General features: G+C 41.6%; 1 long non-coding RNA gene across 11 annotated transcripts in view; it reads right to left on the reverse strand.

The window, feature by feature from the left end:
• The window catches only part of LOC120234217, a 37,968-nt gene extending 18,779 nt beyond the window's left edge, over positions 1-19,189 (reverse strand). For 3 of the 11 annotated variants that reach the window (XR_005529025.1, XR_005529015.1, XR_005529017.1), the window contains exons 1-2: positions 18,954-19,189; positions 15,037-15,086 (exon numbers count right to left, since the gene is read on the reverse strand). This is a non-coding gene — a long non-coding RNA (uncharacterized LOC120234217). Of the gene's footprint in view, positions 1-3,174; positions 3,205-15,036; positions 15,087-15,514; positions 15,552-18,220; positions 18,916-18,953 lie in introns of those variants that run through there. The other 8 variants (XR_005529019.1, XR_005529022.1, XR_005529018.1 and 5 more) reach the window with 6 other exon arrangements.
• Between the last annotated feature and the right edge of the window lie 2,305 nt (positions 19,190-21,494).

The raw sequence follows: 21,494 nt of genomic DNA on the forward strand, positions 1-21,494 counted from the left end.
ACGGACTGTTGATGCTGGCACTGTTTGGGTGCTGTACACATATATTCTAATTTCTAATCCTCCCACCAACCCTATGGGACTTGAAGAATTTGCTGAAGATCATGCAGCTGATGGGTAAATTTCAATCCAGGCCTGCTTGGTTCCAGTGCCTACATTCTTTTCATGAAGCTAAGATGCCTCCCTTTAAAACTACACTCAGATGTCTTCTCGGGGGGCCTCCCCTGACCCATCATGTTGCTTGCCCTTACACCACCCTGGCCAGCCCTTCCTCTACTGGCCTCAGGTAACGTGCAGTGCAAGTGCTCATTAGTCTCTGTCCTGTGCTGTGAGTTTCTAGGAGGCAGATGCTGGACCTTTTAATTATTAAACAAAAACAAAAACAAACCAAACTGTTCACCGATATTAAAATTCAAATAATGTATAAAAGTATGAGTAGCTCCACCCCAGATCCTTAGAAGTAATCAATGTTAACCCACTTCTTGTGTCACCATCCATTTAATCAACTGAGCCACCCAGGCGCCCCTTTTGTGTCACCATACAGACTTTTAGGACTATGGAAATATACATATGTGCACTCTTCCCTCAACATATGGGCTCATATTATATATACTTTCCTGCAATTTGTTTTTTCTCTTGACTACATCTTAGCCATTTTTCTACATCACTACATGTAGATATCCATCTCTCCTTTTTTTGTAGAAATAAATCCATGATACTATTTTCACAGCTTATATAAATGAATAAAACTTACCATTTAAAGGTTAGAGAGACAATCTAGGGGCAGCGGTGGGGGGGAAGGCCTAGCTGTGTGCTGATTATAAGAGAAACACCGAAGACATGATGCAGAGAGATTAAAATTCAAGAAATGCATTGAATAAAATAGGAATAGGAGTCTGTGTGTAAATAAATAAATGGAAGACAACGGACATTTCTGCCTTACAGAATAAAGCCAACTGATAAACGCAGAAGGAATGATGCAAGTAGAAAATTACCATTTGGCAACCAACATCACAATAGTAGATCCATGTAAAAATCATTAGTTTTTTACTAAAACTAAAGGGTAAAAATTTGAATTGCGTATTTACAATTGTCTCAAAATCTATTTCCCCAAAAGAGAATGATCTTCTAAGTTACAAAGGGAAAATCGACTTTCCAATGAAAATACTAGACAGGCACACTTTAACCAAGTGAGCTAAATTAACACAATTAATGGGACCTATTGACATTATCTGAGGAGATGGACTAAGGAGGACACAGTATTACTTCTGGAGGATTCCTGTCAAAACACATAACCTGAAGGGCGCCTGGGTGGCTCAGTTAGTTAAGCATCCAACTCTTGATTTCAGCTCAGATCATGATCTCGTGGTTTATCGAATTGAGCCTTGCATCAGGCTCTATGCTGGGCATGAAGCCTGCTTGGGATTCTCTCTCTCCTTCTCTCTCAGCCCCTCCTCTGCCTGTGCTCTCTTTCTCTCTCTCAAATTAAATAAACATTTTTAAAAATGCATAATCTGAATATAATCATGAGGAAACACCTGACAAACCCAAACCAAGACATACACTTGCAAAATAACTGGCCAGACCATTCAAACATGTCAAGTTCATAAAAGACAAGCATTAAGGAGGCATTTCTGATTAAAGGTAACTAAATAGATGTGACAACAGAACACAATTTGGGATTTTCTTTTGCTATAAAGGACATTACCGGAACAAATGCCAATGACCTTTGCAAATTACAAATTTGATTTAAAACCAATTCTCCTTAAAATTCTTCAAAAGACACCTTTTGCCATCAAAATACAAACCAAACTCCTCAGCTTGGAATTCAATGCTCCTCATAAACTATCTCATTTCTAAATATTTCTGTATGTATTTCTAAACCATGACCATTTTGTTATGGTTATCATAGCCATAATTTCATACCAGACTAGATATGGAAGCTATAGGAAAGCTATAGGACCCGCCAGGCTGCACTTGCTGCAGATGAGCTGTATTCTGGATCTCTGAAGGTGGTGCCCAAGTGCTGCTATCTTTAACCCTCCATCAAATGATTAAAATGTGCAATTGGCTCTTTCCAACCTCTTCATTCTTTTCTCCCATCCTCTGCCCTTGAGTTCTGTGTGACAACAAACTATAGTTCTGGGGATCCACAGTCTTGACCTGCTGCCCCTGGAGGTTTGGTCCTGTTCAGCTCTCTCCCCTTGGCCAGCACCTGGTCCCTCTGGACTCCTGGAGTGCCCTGGCATTGCCACACAGGATGGGGGCTTTCCATGGATGCAGATTTATCATATTCAATAGACATATCTCCTTGAGGTTGACTGACAAGCAGTGTGGACTGCACTAAACCAGAGGCTTTAAAGTCTGGGAGAAAGGGGTGAGATGTCACTGGGTTGGAAATTAGAGAAAGGCATCCCGGAGAGAGTGGCCTTTGGATTGTCAAAGCAGGATTGGATGCGGGGCACCTGAGTGGCTCAGTTGGTTGAGTGTCTGACTCTTGGTTTCGGCTCAGGCTGTGATCTCACGGTTTGGGAGTTTGAGCCCCATGTCTGGCTCTGGACTGGCAGTGCAGAGCCTGCTTGGGATTCCCTCTCTCTCCCTCCCTCTGCCCCTCCCCTGCCTGTGCTGTCTCTGTCTCTCCCAAAATAAATAAATAAGCTTTAAAATAATTTTTTTAAAGGCAGGATGGGATGGGTGGAGACCTATAATTGGGTTTGTAACTCCCTAATTTGAGTTTTATTCAGGTGTTTTATTCTCTTCTCCACCTCTTACCTACTTTAACTGTGAACTTCCGTATCCTAAGGGTGCTTTAGAACATGGTCTTCAGAGTCTGAAAACACTGGGCTTTGCACATGTGTGGCCTGGAGCAAGTCAATGGACCTCACTGACCTCAGGCTCCTCACCAGGGAACTAGGAATAATGGCACTTCATAGGGTTGCAGTAAGCATTGAACGGAATGTTCTAGATAAAGTCAACAGGGAACTACTGACAGTGAGCCGTTGAACAGTCATTCTGAGGTGGGCTTGGAATAGGGACAAAGCTGGAGGACCCTTTAAGATATCGGCCATATCCCAAGCAGGAAAAACATTACCTAACTCTTTTTAATTAAATGTTTATCTTGGCATCTTTGTAGATTCACATGAGTTATAAGAAGTAATACAGAAAAATTTCACTTACCCTTATCCGGTTTCCCCCACTGGTAACTTCCTATAAAACTGTGGCAGAGTATTACAACCAAGATATGGATGGGCATTGACGCAGTAAAAATGCAGAACATTTCCTTTACCACAAGGATCCTCCATGTTAGCCATTTTATTACTATATCTGCTTCTCTTACTGCCCCCTCCCCTCCTTAACCCCTGGAAACCACTAATCCATTTCTGTGATTTTGTCATTGCAAGAATGTCATATAAATGGAAGCATATATATATAACCTCTGGGGATTGGCCCTATTCCCTCCACATAACCTTCTGAAGGGTCATGCAGAGGTCATGTGTATCAGTAGTTCATTTCTTTATATTGTTCAATAGTATTTTGGCTGTACCACACTTTATTTAACCATTCACCTGTTGAGAGACATTTGGGTGGTTTCCAATTTTGGGCTGTAAAGCTGTAATTAACATTTGTGTACGGGATTTTGTACACAAATGAGTTGGACATACATGTTCATTTCTCTGAAATAAATGTCCAAGAGTATACTAGTGGAGTCATCTGGCCATTACATAACACATGTTACATGATAGCACTGATTTTTTTTTTTTTTAGCGTTTTATTTATTTCTAGGAGAGAGAGAGACAGCATGAGCAGGAAAGGGTCAGAGAAAGAGGGAGACACAGACTGAAACAGGCTCCAGGCTCTCAGCTGGCAGTCAGCACAGATCCCGACGCAGGGCTCGAACCCACGAACCGCGAGATCATGACCTAAGCGAAAGTCAGACGCTTAACCGACTAAGCCACCCAGGTGCCTGATAAAACTGCCAAACTGTTTCGCAGAGAGGGTGCACCATTTTACCACACCAGCAATATACAAGTGATCCAAGTTTCTCTGTATCCTTGCCGGATATTGACACTATTTGGACAGGGAAATAGTATCTCATGGTTTTGATATGGATTTCCCTAAAGACTAATGATGTTGAACACCCTTCCGTGTATTATTTGCCCTCCTTAAGATCTTCTTCATGTCTTTTGGCCATCTTCTACTTGGATTTTTGCTTATTTTACTGTTGAGTTTTAAGAATTCTTTACATATTCTATATACTAGTTCTTTGTCAGATATTTGGCTTACAAATATTTTCTCTGTATAAATGTGTCCACAACTGTTTTTTAATCCTCTTAACAGAGTCTTTTGCATAGCAAAGTTTGATGAAGTCTAATTTATCAATCTTTCCAGGGCGCCTGGGTGGCTCAGTCAGTTTAGTGTCTGACTTCGGCTGAGGTTGTGATCTCACAGTTTAGGAGTGCAAGCTCCAGGTTGGCCTTTGCACTGATAGTGCAGAACCTGCTTCAGATTCTGTTTCCCTCTCTCTGCCCCTCTCCTGCTCATGCTCTTTCTCTCTCTCAAAAATAAACAGTAAAAAATTTTTAATAAATTACCAATTTTTCCCTTTATGAATCCTGCTTTTCATGTCATCCAGAGACTCTGCCTAGTCCTATGTCTCAGAGATTCTATTTTTTCTAAAAATCTTATCATTTTACATGTCATATAGAAGTTTGTGACTCTGAGTTAATTTTTGTATACAATGTGAGATTTAGGTCAAGGGTCTTTGGTTTTTGTTTTTTCCCCACCAATGGATTTCCAGTTACTCCGGCACCATTTCTTAAAAAGATTTTCCTCCAAAGAATTGCTTTGACATCTTTGTAAAAAATCACTTGGGTCTATTTGTGTGGGTCCATTTCTAGATTAGTTTTTCTATTCCATTAATATATGTTTAATGTGTATTTTTGCCAGTACTAGGCAATCTTAATTACTATATAGCTTTTAGTGAGTCTTAAAATGTGGTAGAATGATTACTCCCCATTTACTCTTTTTCAAAATTGTTTCAGCTTTTGATTTTCCATATAAGTGTTAGAACAGCCTTATTGAAAAATCTTGCTGAGATTTTGATAGGAATTACATTAAACCTTTATAATCATCTGGGGGAAAACAGACATCTTTACTATGCTGTGACTTCAATCCACAAACATGGAATATCTCTCCATTTATTTAGCTCTTCTTTGATATCTTTCATTATGTTGTAAAGTTTACAACATATAAGTCCTGTACTTGTTTTATTAGGTTTATACTGAGGTGCTTGGTTGAGCATTAATAGTATCTACCGTATTTTTAAGTTTGGTCTCTATGTGTTCATTGCTAGTATATAGATATAAGAGCCACATACAAAAATCAGTTCTATCACACACCCTGTTGAATTCATTTATTAGTCTCACATGGCTTTTTGGGTTATTTTTTTCCTTTTGCAAAATATTTTGAGATTTTCTATGTGGACAATCTGTCATCTGCAGATAGGAATTTTTATTCCTTCCCAATTTATAGGCCTTTTCCTTCCTATTGCACTGACTAGACCTTCCAGCACTATGTTTATTAAGAATGGTGAGAGTGGGCATCCTTGCCTTGTTCCCAACTTAGGGGAAGCATCAGTCGTTACCCAGAATATTACCTGTTGTAGATTTTCTGTGGATGCCTGAAAGGCACAAGATAGACATTCCCATTCCTAAAGGGAGAAATAGGAAAGAAGGAAGAGGCTATGGATCTCAAGCAAATCTCAAACCTGCCAAGGCAAATTCTACTAGATCTGAAGGCTTGAGAATAATCCTCTTTGGTTGGATGCTCTGCCTTCTGGACTCACTGGGACAGAAGTCCCACCTCTCAGGCTCCACCAGGCAGGAAACATGTCCCCAAGGACTCAGGGACCCTCCCCTCCAGGCTTCAGTCAGGCCACGAAGCCTGCTGAAACCCAGATGGTAGCCATCATCTCATTTGCCTTCAGGGTTCTTCTTCCTTTTTTTTGAATAGCACCTGTTTGGAACTGAATAGCTCTATGGTCCAGTCCTGTAGGAACTAAGCAATCTGACAGCCTTCCTTCATTTCACCTCAATTTTAAATGTCCTGTTTCATTCAAATTGGCAGTGTCTTTACTGATATAATCCCATCTCTTTTCCTGCCTTCTGTTGAAATGGCAGATTAATTTCATGAATCACATCCATGATCTCTTTATCAAATAGTTGTTCAGCCACATTCTTAGTGTTCTCTTTGGGAGAGCTTTCCGTTTTTTACAATATGGATAGGCTGATAATTTTCCAAATCTTCAAGTGTGGTTCCTTTTTGCTTAATAATTCCTTCTTCAGTTCATGTTTCCTCTTTCACATTTTACTGTAAGTATTCAAGAAGAACCAAGTTTCTTCTTTGACACTTTTCATACAGAATGCCCTCAGCTAAATGTCCAATTCTATATTCACAAGTTCTACCTTGCACAAAACAGAAGGACCTAGTTCAGCCAAGTTGTTTGCTATGTTATAACAAGGATCATCTTTCCTTCAGTGTCCAGATACCAGTCCCTCATTTCTGATATCTCACCAGAATCGCTTAACATCTGTATTTCTAGCATGCACCTCAAAACTCTTCCACTTTTACTCTTTACCCAGTTCCAAAGTCACTTCTACAAGTGTAAGCATTTATTACAATAGCACCCCACTTCTCAGTACCAAAATCTGTCTTGGTCTCCTTGGGCTGCTGTAACAAAATACACAGCATAGATTAGGTAACTTAACCAAAGTTTTTCTCACCATTTTTGAGACTGAAAGTACAAGGTCAATGTGCAACAGGGTCCATGCCTGAGTAAGAACAGTTTCTTGGGTTGCCGATGGCAACCTCTTGCTTTGTCCTCACAAGGCAGAGAGAGAGAGAGACAGAGAGACAGAGAGAGAAAGAAAGCACAATCTCTCACTTTCTCTTCTTCTAAGCCACTAATCCTATCATGAGAGCCTCACTTTCATGACCTCATCTAACCCAAATTACCTCCCAAAGGCCTGATCTCCAAATAGTATCACGTTGATGGTTAGGGTTTCAATATATGAATTTGGGGGGCACCCAATTCAGTCCATAGCATTATCTAGGAGTTTTTGGTCTTGCTAGGCAGGCCCCTTTCCCAGTTCTTTGGCTAGAGGCAGCAGGTTTTTGTTAGGGTTTTCTCGTTTACTTCTGTTGACATTTCTAGGTTGCTAGCTTCTTCAGCTCCAAGTCTGGGATGGAGGAGGCAAAAAGAAAACTCAGGGGACTTGCTGCCCTATTGTTCCTTGGGTCCTGAAATCCCTAGCCATTCTCTACCTTTCAGAGTCTAATGTTTTAAGTCACAATCTGGCATTTTCACTTTAAGCACCTTTGCTACAGCATTTTTGTCATGTAACCAATTGACTGTGAGGAAATGTCACGAAGAAGAAAAAATAAATGGTCGACAGTTTTGGTTTATTTGGCAGTTTAGTTTCATCGACTGGTTGAGTTTGGTTTCGTTTCCCCCCATTGATGCAGTACTCTCATTTTTATATTATATAAATCTTAGCCCGTATAATGATCAATACAGTGGTACAGAGTTTTGAACCCACATTTCCCATAGAACTTCAGAATGTCTGTCAACAGATATGTGACAATACGCCAAGAACAATCACCTAGAAGGCTTTCATAATGCAATATAAAGCTCAGTTAGAAATGTGTATCTGGGGGGTGGCTTGGGTGGCTCAGTCGGTTAAGCATCCAACTTCTGCTCAGCTCGTGATCTCACAGTTCATGGGTTAGACTCCCCACATCAGGCTCTGTGCTGACAGCTCAGAGCCTAGAGCTTGCTTTGGATTCGGTCTCTCTCTCTCTCTACCCGCCCCCCCACTCATGCTCTGTCTCAGTCTCTCAGAAATAAATATTAAAAAATTTAAATGTTAAAAAAAAGAAATGTGCATCCTCATATGTGGCAAAAAAAAAAAAAAAATCCATGCTGAATGAGGACATAAATCAACAAGAGAGGGGGAAAACAGTTTAACACCTTAAATGAAAGACTTCAAAGACAGGTGCTTAGGTACAATCCACAAAATTAAATCAGTTATTTGCCTAGTATCACCACGGATCTACATACCCTTTAAATGTATTCAACTATTCTGTATTTCACAGCAAAGTCTTTTTAATCTCGCTCTTCATTTTTCAGGTTTTGTGATGTCCTTTTTAATGGGCGCCCCTCTTATTTTTCATAATTTTATCTCTTATGGCAAAATTGCCTTACAGCAAATTAGTTAAGCAGTGAAAATACCTAGAACCATTTCATATATAAGGTCTAGGGTTTTTAGCTGTACGTAGTGGAAAGAATACAGAAAAGTGGATCAACTCTACCATCCTGCTACTTATTTTGTAAGGACTCTATAGGAGGGCCGTGCCATAAATGACTGATGAACATTTAGGTTGCTAATAAATATAATTTTTTTTCCTACTAAAAACAACACTGCAATAAACAAGGGAGTCAATTGTTTGGGTATTTGCTTGTTTTTCATTTCTGTATCACCAGGGCTCAGTAATGCCAAGCTCATAAATGTTTATTGAATGAATAAATGCATCATGACTAATGTGCTACTTCCTTCTTTACCTTTGGGGCTTCATTGCCCCAAAGACTCTTACCACATCAAGAACGGACTTAAAACATCAACAGTTAGAATTGATATTGACTAAAAATTAACTTATTAACTGATAACACTTGAGATATGCCTTCTCCATCAGTATTTGCACTTTATGGTGGAAAGAACTTAGCTTTCCAGGTATGGGTGCAAATAAGGATTAGAAGAAATTTATCAAAATCCCAAGGTTAACTCAGATGATGTGTTTGAAAATTTCTTAGTGTCCTAAATTTTCTGCAAAGATCACAGGTTCTATCTGAAAAGAACAAAAGAAAAATCATTCTAACGGTAGATGGAAGAGTTTTTAAAACTCAGGGACCTAAAGCTGTGGCCATTGGTGGAGGGTCTAGAGTCTCCATTAAAAAACCTCATGCTTGGGGTCACCTGGGTGGCTCAGTTGCTTAAGCATCTGACTCTTGATATTGACTCAGGTCACAATCTCATAGTTTGCAAGATCAAGCCTTGTATTGGACTCTGCACAGACAGCGCAGAGCCAGTTTGGGATCCTCCCTCCCTCTCCTCTCTCTCTCTCTCACTCACTCACACACACACACACACACACACACTCATACACTGTGCTCCTTGCTCACATGCTCTCAGCCTCTCTCTCAAAATAAATAAGTAAACATTGGGGCTCCTGGGTGGCTCAGTTGGTTAAGCATCCAACTTCGGCCTAGGTCATGATCTCACGGTTTGTGAGGTTCAAGCCCTGCGTCAGGGTATGTGCTGACAGCCCAGAGCCTGGAGCCTGTTTCAGATTCTGTCTCTCTGTCTCTGTCTCTCTCTCGCTCTCGCTCGCTCTCTCTGCCCCTCACCCACTCATGCTCTCTCTCAAAAATAAAAATAAAGAAACTCTAAAAATTTTTTAAAATAAGTAAATGTTTAAGAATTTTTTTTAAAACACCATGCTGCCTGTCAATTAACTGGCAATCCTGGCCCTGCATTAATTTGGAAATAGAAGTGAAAGCATAAGTGGGATGTGTCACTTCATAAAAACATTGCGGTGTCCAAAAGTGAAAGGCATGTGGGTAAAACGCACAGAAGTTCCACATAGCTGTGTTCAGCATTGGTCAGATGTGGGAGCTATACGGGTGGCAGACCAGTGATAACAAAAGCTGCCATTTACTGAGTCCATGCTTCACATAAGGTACTGTTCTGTATGCTTTACATGGAGTATGGTCCTCATAACACTGCTCCCATCTTACAGATGGGAAGACAGAGGCAGAAGTGCCTTATGCGATTGCCCTCAGTCACACAGTACCAAGAAAAGAGCCAGGACTTAATGTATAGGGAATGTGGCTCCAGAACTCAAACTTTTCATTTCAAGGGTGTCAAGGCGGCCTCCTCTGCCCTAAAAATCTTCCAGCTGTTTCTTGGTATGTCATCCTTGCCAAAAGCAGCATTAAGGTGTTTCTGGATGAAGAGAAGATACAACTCATCTTGCCCGTGGGAATTCTGTGTGGGCAAGTACATCACTGTGACATTTCCCTGGTGGGTGGCTACTGGTTTTTCACTCTTGCTACTTCTGGGATGCACTCCATGGTTTGGTCTCATCCTGAATTTTTTTTTAAGTTGTTATTTTTAAGTGATCTCTACACCCAACATGGGGCTTGAACTCACAACACCATGATCACAAGTTGCATGCTCTACTGACTGAGCCAGCCAGGCACCCTACTGAACTTTTGACCAGTACTAGACCTTTGCCTTTAGAATGGGTCCTGGCCACTTCATCAGTTGTACATCATAGCTGCTATGGTCCTATCGTTAGGTTCTGTTCTAGTGGTTTCTCATGTTCATTTACATCTGTAGTACCTCTGCTAAGGACAGACCATGCTAGAGATTTCTTGCTCTGGTTTTGGTCTCTGTGAAAACTTAGTTTTCCTAGAGAGGTACACTAACACTTACTAGTATTTTCTCCAGCAAACTTCCAAGAAGGCATAATTACCTGGGCCACAAAATAAGATTATGAAACCATTAAAAATGGAGGGGATGGCTTTTGGTGATGATATGGATTATTTGAGTGATATCCATGAAGTTTCAGACCCTTCCTTCACATATTGTCATATATATATATATATGACATATATATATATATATATAATCTTCACAGCCCTAGCCATAATATCCATTCCCTTCTACAGATGGAGAACAGAAGGCTCAGAGAAGTTAAATAAGATTACAGAGCCAAGATTCAAATCCAGGTCTGTCTGGTTTGCCAAGCTAGAGTTAGTTCCCCATTTCTATGCTGGTTGGACACTGTTGGAAGAATAAAAATGAAAAAGTTGGGGGCTCCATATATTGTCTCTATATACAAACATGCTATAAGCCCATCACTGGGCATTAGCTAGCAATTTTTTGGCTATTGGGAGACATTGGCTCACAAACTTTGTTATTTGCTCACACACACACACACACACACACACACACAAACACACTTCTTGGAAAATATTCTGCCAAGAATCATTGGGGAAAAAAATGCCTAAACAAAATTGGTTTTGACTCTGCCCAATGAGTTGGAACACTAACTTCAGTGCATGGTATTTCTTCTGTGCCTTCTAAATCCTTTTAGCAGAAAATGAAGCTAACATTTTGCTTTTGGAAAGCTCATGAGTTCCAGTTCTATTTGGTCTTTCTGAGGCTTGAACTAAATCGTAGAAGTTGTACTTGTTTGCTCAAAGGCAATGGTTCTCGAAATGTGGTCTGTGGGCCCTGGGGAACTCAGAGGCCTTTCTGGGGGTGTCCACAAAACTACCAAAATGTTATCTGCCTTTTCTCAGTGTTGAAATGTGCACCGATGTCCCACGACAACGCTGGGCAAAACCACTGGTGCCACGGCATAAATCAGCGCCATGGTGCCACCCTGTCCTAGTACGGAAGGCCCGTTGACTTGAGAGAATGGAGAGACAGGCACAGACTAGGAGAAAATATTTCCCTAACACATAGGTGATAAAGGACTAGTATGTAAAATATACAAATAACTTTAAAAACTCAGCAATAAGAAACCCAGTTCAAAAACAGGCAAAAGATCTCAGCAGACACCTCACAAAAGAAGATACACAGATAGAAAATAAGCATGGGACGGGCTCAGTCAGTTAAGCATCTGACTCTTGATTTCAGCTCAAGTCATGACCTCATGAACCATGAGATCCAGCCTTGCACTGGGCTCTGCTCTGACAGCATGGAGCCTGCTTGGGATTCGGATTCTCATTCTCTCTCTGTCCCTCCGTCCCTCCGTCCCTCCCCCCCCTCTCTCCCCCCTCCCCCCCCCCCTCTCCCCCTCTCTCCCTCTCTCTCTGTCTCTCCCCCCCCCTGGAATGTACTAGGTGATCCCAGCTCTAAGATAGTCTGGAAAGGGAAACACTACAGAGATAATGAAGAGATCATTGGTTACCAGAGGTTCAGGGGACGAGGAGGGGGGTGAAGAGGTAGAACACATGATTTTTAGGCAGTGAAACTGTTCTGTCTGATACTGTAACGGTGGACACATAACATGCATTTGTCAAAACCCACAGAACTATACGTCACAGAGAGTAAGCCCTACTTTAAACTGTGTGCTTTGGTTAATAATATAGCAATAGTGGCTCATCAACTGTAACACATGTTAGACTACACTAATGCAATACATTAATCATAGAGGAAACTGGGTGCGGGGTTATTATGGGAACTCTTGCACTATCTGCTCCATTTTCTGTAAACCTAAAATGGCTCTAAAAAAACAAAGTCTGGGGGCACCTGGGTGGCTCAGTCAGTAAAACTTCCAACCTTGGCTCAGGTCATGATCTCACGGCTCGGGAGTTCAAGCCCCGTGTCAGGCCTGTGCTGACAGCTGTGAGCCTGGAGCCTTCTTTGGACTCTGGGTCTCCCTCTCTCTCTGCCCCGCCCCTGTTCACGCACACATGCTCGCGCGCTCTCTCTCTCTCAGAAAGAAATGAACATTAAAAATTAAACAAGCAAAAAACAAAGTCTGTTGAGGTGCCCAGCTGACTCAGTCAGTAGGATATGTGACTTTTGGCCTCATGGGTTATGGGTTCAAGCCTCATGTTGGGTGTAGAGTTTACTTAAATAAAATCTAAAAAATAAAGTCTATTAATTTAAAAAAGAAAAGGTTCTCTGATGGGATTACAGATTCCTCATTGTAACTAACCTTTAAAAAACTACCACTTGTCAAATTTAGGTTTGCAATCCAAGAATAATACCCATAATTATTTGTAAAAGCTGTTAAAATGCACACTTTTCCAGCTACATAGCTGTGTGGGGCCAAATTTTCTTCATATACTTCAACTAAAGCAACAGATTGAATGGAAAAATGGATAGGAGAACCCCTTTTTCCCCTATCAAGTCACAATCTAAAACAATCTTTTTCTCACAAAAACTTTTTTTAGAAAATCATTTTTTCCCTTTTGAAATGCTATTTATGTTAACACGTAATGGGTTTTTAACATTTTTAAGTAAATGATGAGTTTAAGGTCTCAGTTCTCATTTCTTATACAGGAAACATTGACCGATAAAATCCACACAAACAAAAGCTCTTTGAGGAGTAGTATAAAAGGGGGGGGGGGGGCAGGGGTCCAAAAAAGAAAAAAAAAAAAGAGTATTAAAAGGCCCTGAAACCAAAAAGTTTGAGAGAACCGCTGTGCTGGGCCTCTGTGGTTTGGTTCAACTTTAATTCGTAGGCTATTTTCTAGACCATTGAACAAGTGATATACTAATAGCAACCACATCTAATAGTTAACTACACAGAAGCTGCCAATATCCAGAAAGTGGCCATCAGGCTGTCCGGGTGCATGCAGAAAATATGTATGCTAAGCCTATCTTTTTTCAAGCGTGAATTTGGAATTTGTTCAATTTTCATTCTTCTGCTATCTTCCTTTAAAATGAAACATTTCAAAGAATATAATAAAACACGAAGGTAAATAAAAAAACAGTGCAAGTCACATTTATGGTGTGGGAACATAAGGCTTGCTATTACAGCTTTTAATGGCAGACAGTTTACAATAAACATTGGGCTTAGCCTGGTAGAAAATAGTCACAGACAGGAGGTAATTACTTGTCCATCTCCAAGCATCAGAAACTCTGGAGCCCCTCCAGTGGAATAATGCAGATCTGCCAACTGTCACTCATTTGAACTAACGCTTTTTTTTGCTGTTGTTTTAATTAAATTGGAAAAAAAAAAAAAGAACAGAAGATAAACCTCCCTCCGAAAGCACTAAAATTCTATGGATGGATAAATCCATGACCCATCCTTTTACACTGTCTTTATTAGCCTTGAGTAAATCACATTGCCTCCCATAAATAGAGTCACCGAGGGGAATGGAATGTATACTGTTAGCAAGGGCTCATTGCCAGCAAATCTGAATATTACAGTGAGGTTCTATAAACAGTAAGAGGAAAACAGCTAGATCCCCATATAGATAACAAGAATATAAATGGACCTTTTCATGAGCTTTGCATCATCACGTGTGAAATAATAAATACACCCAAACAGAGATAAAAAGAGGAAAAGCAAAATTATGCAACAATTCTGTTGTTAAGATATGTGGGCAGCGTGGCTCAAAATAGAAACCAAGCAGCTTTCCAAAGACGTGAAGTTTTTCGATAAAGAAAATATAATCACTCTAATTCTTGTTTAATCCTGTTTCCTTCAGTTTTTATCAGAAACTGTAACCCACCTCTGGTTATTTGAGGACAGTGGAGCTGTTCACAGAAATATACCTGAAACAGATTCTTACAAGTACGTATTTTACTAAGGTTCTTACATTTAAAAAAGGAGACAGAATTCAAGGCTATATGTAGGGAGAAGAACCAAGATACACATGACATACATATTTTACGTTAATCTCTAACATGCTCCACAAATAGCTTATATTTATTTTTGCTGTCTGAATACTTTGGATCAAAGGGTAATTTCGCATCAACCCTTCAACTGTTAACTAAAAAGACTTCACCTGTGATTAACACTTTAGATTACTTGAAATCAAGGGCTCTCGTTATAAATGCTGTATACTTATCCAGGGTGTTTCTTTCTTGAAATAAAAAATGTGGTTATGAGTAATTTTTGATTTTTATTTGGATTATCATTTCGTTTACTAAAAGGTTGTTGTAATGCTACAATGGAAACTTCCACTTCGTTTTACAGTAAAGGAAAACATTTTCTTTCTACAGATGTGTGTGGAGGAACTAGTCTCCCCCACGGCAAATGCTAGTAACTGCCTGACTTGTTTTACGTTCCAAAAGAATTTAAAAACAAATGATACTAGATCTTAGGAACCGTAATGATCATTGCTTTCAATTGCATTGTGAAAATTTATGACATGTCACAGGTGCCAAACCCAAGGAATGATGTGGTCGGTGAGAAAATGAATAAAATTTAAAAGGGAACTGAGGTACTTACTTTTCTATGATTCTGCCTTCTGGTACAGATGCTCATCAGTTTCACAGGGTCTAGGGCAAAAGTAAGCGTGATGATATCAGATCAACATTCTGCAAACCAATACAACTCAATATTGAGTATGAAGAAGTCTTAGACTTATGTAGAAGGTTGTACTCAGATGGCTTGCAAGTAGAAATAATAGAGCTTATGAAAGAGTGGGCTTTATGTGACCCTTGTCTTTCTAAAAACCGAATTCATTGTCAACATCACAAATCGGGATATTTCACCAAAAACACACACACACACACACAAAAAACGAAAGCAAACACAAACCTCCATCTCTGTCTTCTGGAATAATTGGGAAGTCTGGCAAGAGAGCTCCTGTGTCATTATCTCAAAGGATCAAGGGGCGAAGGCTGGGCAATGACGGCTCCCCTCCAAGTCTCCCCAGCCCTCCTTAATCACACACGTTGCGTGCTTGGTGCGTGAATATATTTACCTGGAAGGCTGTTGTCAACGAGCCGCTCTGGCTTTAGCTGTGAGTCAGTGAAAAGAAGACTGATCAAGCTCAGGTGTCCTCTCCTTTGGGACTCCTGCCTACCCTTCCAATAAAACTCTATATTAAGTACAGAGATGCAGAACCCAAGTGGACCTAAAATGGGAGGCATTTAGGGCCATCGTCCCAGATGAGAATCGCTTCAAAGTTATCACTGAGCTGGAGATTTTCTGGGAAAGAAGGGTTCAGAGTCTTTTCTTGAAGGTTATGTCAAATCTAAGTTGAGCTGGGTAATGTATCTCAATTTAGAATGATAATTCTGAGGTCAAACAAGAAGAAGACCCACTATGGAGGTATTCTTGAAATGTCTTTCTGTATATGAGATAGGGTAGAGAATACCCGGATTCTGCCCCGCTTCCTGCCTCTAACCAGCTGTGGGACCTTAGGTGAGTCACGTAACCCAGCTTCTGTTTCTTCACCTGTAAAAGGAAGGGGATGTTTCTGCATTCAGAGCCCAGGCCGTAGATTAGAATCACCTGGGGGATTTTTAAAACTACCCATACCTAGGCCCCATCCCAGATCAACTGAATCTGATTCTTGGGGGGGGGGGGGGCAAGAATCAGTATTTTCCTGATGTTCCTCTCTGTGATTCTGAGGCAAAGAGAGGGACACAATTCAACATGATCTCCAAGGAGAGACAAGGGCCAACATGATCTCCAAGGTTCCTTCCCATTCTCCAATTTCGTGGTCTCATGGCTCGGTAAGCAGGTGCCAGGAAAACAGCTATTTGCCCTGGGAATATCTTGTTTATATCAGATTGCTGGCCAAGACTATTCTTTCACAGAAAGGAAAGAAGGAAGGGAAGGAAGGAACAAACAAATGAAGGAAGGAACGAAGGAAGAGAGAAAGAGAGAGGAGAGACAGAAAGGAAGAAAGAAAGGAAGAGAACGAGAGACAGAAAGGAGGAAAGAAAGGAAGAGAGAGGGAGAGAGAGAAAGAGAAAAAGAGAGAAAGGAAGGAAGAGAAGGAAAGAGAAAAAGAGAGGGAGAATGGGAGGAAGAAGGAAGAAAAAGAAAGTGTGGTCATAGCTTATCATTTTCATAAAACCACAAAACCCAAATTCAAACACCCACTCTCTTAAATTCACTCTCTATAACCATATTCAGGTATCACTTGTCCAAAGCACACTGATTCCTTCAATTTAAATATGTTTATGGGGCGCCTGGGTGGCTCAGTCAATTAAGCGTCTGATTTCGCTCAGGTCATGATCTCACGATTCGTGGGTTTGAGCCCCGCGTCAGTCTCTGTGCTGACAGCTCAGAGCCTGGAGCCTGTTTCAGATTGTGTCTCCCTCTCTCTCTGACCCTCCCCTGCTCTCTCTCTCTCTCAATCTCTCTATCAGAAATAAATAAAACATCATAAAAAATAAATAAATGTGTTTATCTGGAGAAGTATCTAAACTGTTCCTCTTTGAAAGATACCAAGATCTTCCCAGTATAATGAGGCAGCCACCAGCCACACATTGCCCAGAACACCCAAAATGTCACTAGTCCCTGTTGAGATACACCGGAAGTGAAAAATACACACCCAGCTTTGCATAGTTAGTACAAAAAGGAGTAAAGTGCCTCCTTAATAATTCTTTTATCAATCACATGTCGAAATGGTAATGTTTTCATAGAGTGAGTTCATAAGATATATTCTGAAAATTAATTTTGCCTTTCTTCTTTTCAAAATAGCTAGAAAACTTTCAATCAGGTGGCCCCCATTATATTTTTATTGGACAGTGCTAAGAGATGTCCACTTTCCGAAACTTTAATTGAAGTTGATAGTGTTTTTAAAAAGACAGCTCCGGAGCACCTGGGTGGCTCAGTCAGTTAAGCGTCTGACTTCGGCTCAGGTCACGATCTCACGGTTTGTGGGTTCAAGCCCCACATCGGGCTCTGTGCTGACAGCTAGCTCAGAGCCTGGAGCCTGTTTCAGATTCTGTATCTCCCTCTCTCTCTGACCCTCCCCTGCTTTCTCTCTCTCTCTCAGAAATAAATAAAAAACATTAATAAAAATAAATAAATAAAAATAAAAAGACAGCTCCTCAGAATGAACTCAGTTGGGGTTTGAAAAATATTTACTTGTCTTTACTGCACAGGCTCCTACAAGGGGGCTATTCCTTTTTTCTTTTTTCTTTTTTTTTAGTTTATTCATTTTGAGAGAGAAAGATCATGCAGGTAGGAGAGGGGTAGAGAGAGAGAATCCCAAGCAGGCTCCCCACTGTCAGCACAGAGGCTGACGTGCAGCTCAAACTCATGAACCAGAAGATCAGGACCTGAGCCCAAACCAAGAGTCAGACACTTAACTGGCTGAGCCACGCATGCGCTTCTATGAGGGGACTATTCTTAATAGAACTTACTGGAACTACCCAGCCTCAGTGGACAGGGATACACAAATCAAAACTGTACTTTACACCAGTAGGCCACTTTTGTGCAGCCACATACGGCCCGCGGGAAAATCCTGAATGAATACTATGGGGAGAATGGCGTGGAAGTTACTGGTCATTTCCCCCTTCCTTCCACCTAACGTTAGGAATGTGACTTCAAAACAGCTGCCTGCTCACGCACACCCTGCTCTGTGCATGAAGCACACACATAATCAAGAATGAACTAGAAGAATGAGTGTATTTAGAAGGGACAACATCTCAGTGTCCTACTCACCCACCTTTGGTTTTCATCACTTGTGTCTCAAATGCTTCACTGTGGTTGTGTCCGCAGTCTTAACAGGCTTTCCAGCCAGAAGGTCTCAGATTAGCAGCTGTCAGCCCCCCACCCCGCACCCGCCGCCTTATCGCGCAGCACAATATAGAGCCAGGAGGGGAAGCATGTAGGACTGGATGTTTGGAACCAGGGCCAGCTTTAAGTGCAGGTAGAGTAGGCAACTGTCCAGAATATGGAATTCAGAAGTGCCAGGAACACTCCAGCCCACTAAGCAAGCGCTTTTCTCCTGAGCTGGCTGAAGCCCTTTCTGCTTAAGGCTTTGAGGCCTCATAAATGCACATGCTCCCAGGCGCCCCCCCAGATTAGTCATTTATGGCTTAATGTGAATACCTTTTAAGATCAATTCAATTCAGGGAGCCCTGATCGACTGTGTGTGGCTGCCTAAGCAGATTCCTAGAAGACTGTGAGGACCCCCCCCCCTCCACACAGGGAGGGAAAGAAAGGGCAGGGAGGGAGGAAGAAGGCAGGGTCGGGAAGGCTGGGGGAGCTGACGACAGGCGTCGTCTAGCTCACGGTCCGGCCAGCGTCTGGCGCTGTGAGAAAGGCTTCCGTCTGAAGGGAACTGGCCCCAGCAGGCAACACTGAGTAGGGCCTCAAGCGATATGTGGAGGCACCCGTGAGAACCTTTCTTCTCACTCTTTCATCCCCCCCTTTCCCTCTCCCAGGCCCACACCTACCTCTGTGCTGAACTTACTCACGGTGTTGTTTATTTTCCTTCCTCCTCCACAGGCCCAAAGGCCAGGCCTTATTCCTCTGTGAGTCCCCAGAACCCAGCACACCGCTTGGTACCTAAGTGCTTAATGATAAATGAATATGTCACTGCGCCTCCCTCCCTGCCTCTTTGGGGGCAGCAGGACAGTCTGTCATCTTGCCGATGGCACTCGGCTCCTCTGCATCAAACTATGCCTGCCTTTCTCAACTCTGGACACAAGGTTGTGCAACAAAGATAAAGGGGAAGAGGCACAGGACAGGTCAGAGCATGAAGATACCGCCACCCATGTGCACACATACCTATTACCTACTGTTGCTCTGTCCTTTCCCATGGACACCTGTTACTGTTTTACCCTTGATCTTGGTAGGTTTCTATGAGAAAAGCCGATAGGATGACTTGTTTTGCTCTATTTTGTATCAAAATAAATGAAAAGCAGAGTATATCAAAGCCCTACCCCCACAACAGTTGATTACTATACTTTCTAACAAACGGACCCACTGCTGTCTTCCAGCACTTATGATATATGCCGCAAATAAGTGGCTGGCACTCGGAAAGCTCAAGGTTCCAGCAACAGTTGTGTAGCCTTGGATAAGGAATACAGGGAGATTCTTTGTCTTCTGGTTTCTTCAGTGTATTAAAAGGGATAGTGGTATATTCAATGGGTATGAAGAAAGCTTAACATTAGTCTGCATGAGGCTCTTTGAAATGCATGAAGGGCGCTACAGTGTACAAATTTAACACTTGCCCTAGTGTTCACTCAGATCCCTTGTCTGAACATTTAGAAAATCTCTCTGTGGATGTGCGCGCACACACACATGTGCACACAAATACATTTTAAATCGCTTAATTGCTTTTAAAGTTTTTAAAGTAAACACACTGAAATGATTAGAAGGCATCTGTGCAATGTATCCATTGCAAGCCTACCACGATAAGAGCTCTTTGAGAAACTAAATCACATCAACGGAAGAATAGCAATGAGTCAATTGATGAAATATTGCATTAGCAGTGGCCTCTGACCCCGCATGATGCCAACTGAATGCTTTTTCCTCTTTGTAATTTAATCATTTTTCAGTTAAATTAATTTCTTAAAATCCACTCAGATAAGCCGCCTATGTTAAACACACACACACACACACACACACACACACACATACACACATACACACATACACACACCTCCAGGTGTAAGTGAAATAAAAGACAAACTGCACTTGTGTTGTGACTTTCTACCCCTACTTTACTCTGGAAATGGATAATATCCTGTTTCTCTTTTCTATATCTGACAAGAATTTTCCATAACTTCTTCCTGCTAAAGTATGACGTCAAGGATTCCCAAATACCCCAAGACAGAGACCCAGGCAACACAACACAAAACCATGAAAACACAGCCATGAGCAGCCCCAGAGGGTGTCTACTGTACAGACTAACTGGCTGTCATGTTGTGGCTTTTTGTTTTTTTTGTTTTTTTGTTTTCTTTTTGTAACACAAACTAACTGGCTCAGAAGGTGGCTTTGTACAGGTAGCAACTCTGAAAAATGCTACCAAGCCCGCCCGCACATTTGTGCTCAGGCTTGCTGGTAGCTTGTCTTCCATACACATCCAGGAATTTGTCTGAGGCCTGAGCGTGGTTAAGTCATGTTCTAAGAATGTTCTCTCATTATCCTGACTCAGAGGGCGCAGTGAGCCACAGTTATACCTTCTGTTTTGTCTGGTTTTCAAGACCTGTCTTCCACTGTATTGACGGCCGCAGACTGGTGTCACTGAGGTTCATTCTGTCACATCTTTTGACAGGGCTAGAGCAAGAGCATTTTTTCCTGATGACATTTTTTAAATTGCATGACCTGGGGTTAGGCCTGTTGAGGGAGGGGGGTGTGGGGAGGAACCCCTTGAGGGGAGGTGAGTGGAACCAGGGGAGGGACTGGCATGGAATGAGAGGAGAAAAACATGACAAAAAATGATGAGCCAAGAAATTTGGGAAAATAGAAATTGAAGAGCTGCGGTTTGGCAAATAACTCTCTCTCTCTCTCTCTTTTTTTTTTTTAACATGTATTTATTTTTGAGAGAGTATAAATGGGGAAGGGACAGAGAGAGAGGGAGACAGAGGATCCAAAGCAGGCTCCAAGCTGACAGCAGAGAGCCCAATGCGGGGCTCGAACTCACAAACCATGCAAACACGAACTGAGCCAAAGTCGGACTCTTAACTGACTGAACCATCCAGACGCCCCATAACTCTGACTCTTAATGAGAAAGTCAGAGAGAGAAAGAAGAGGAAATAGAGGTGAAGAGCACTGAGGAAAGGAGAGAAGAGGAAGGAGAGGTGGAGGAGAGCGGGAAAGGAAGACAGGCAGGGGTGTAAAGGCAGCAAGACTCAGTGACACAAATGCATCAGTAAGGGATATGATGAGGAGATGCACTGTGATGAGAGCCTGGAAGTGAAATATCAGGATATACCACCCAATATGGCACCTCTGGTTGTGTCAGTGTCCTGGAACTAGACGTAGCTTTG

Source organism: Hyaena hyaena, unplaced genomic scaffold (assembly GCF_003009895.1).
Source record: "Hyaena hyaena isolate Hyena2069 unplaced genomic scaffold, ASM300989v1 scaffold_104, whole genome shotgun sequence".
Classification (NCBI taxonomy): Eukaryota; Metazoa; Chordata; class Mammalia; order Carnivora; family Hyaenidae; genus Hyaena; species Hyaena hyaena.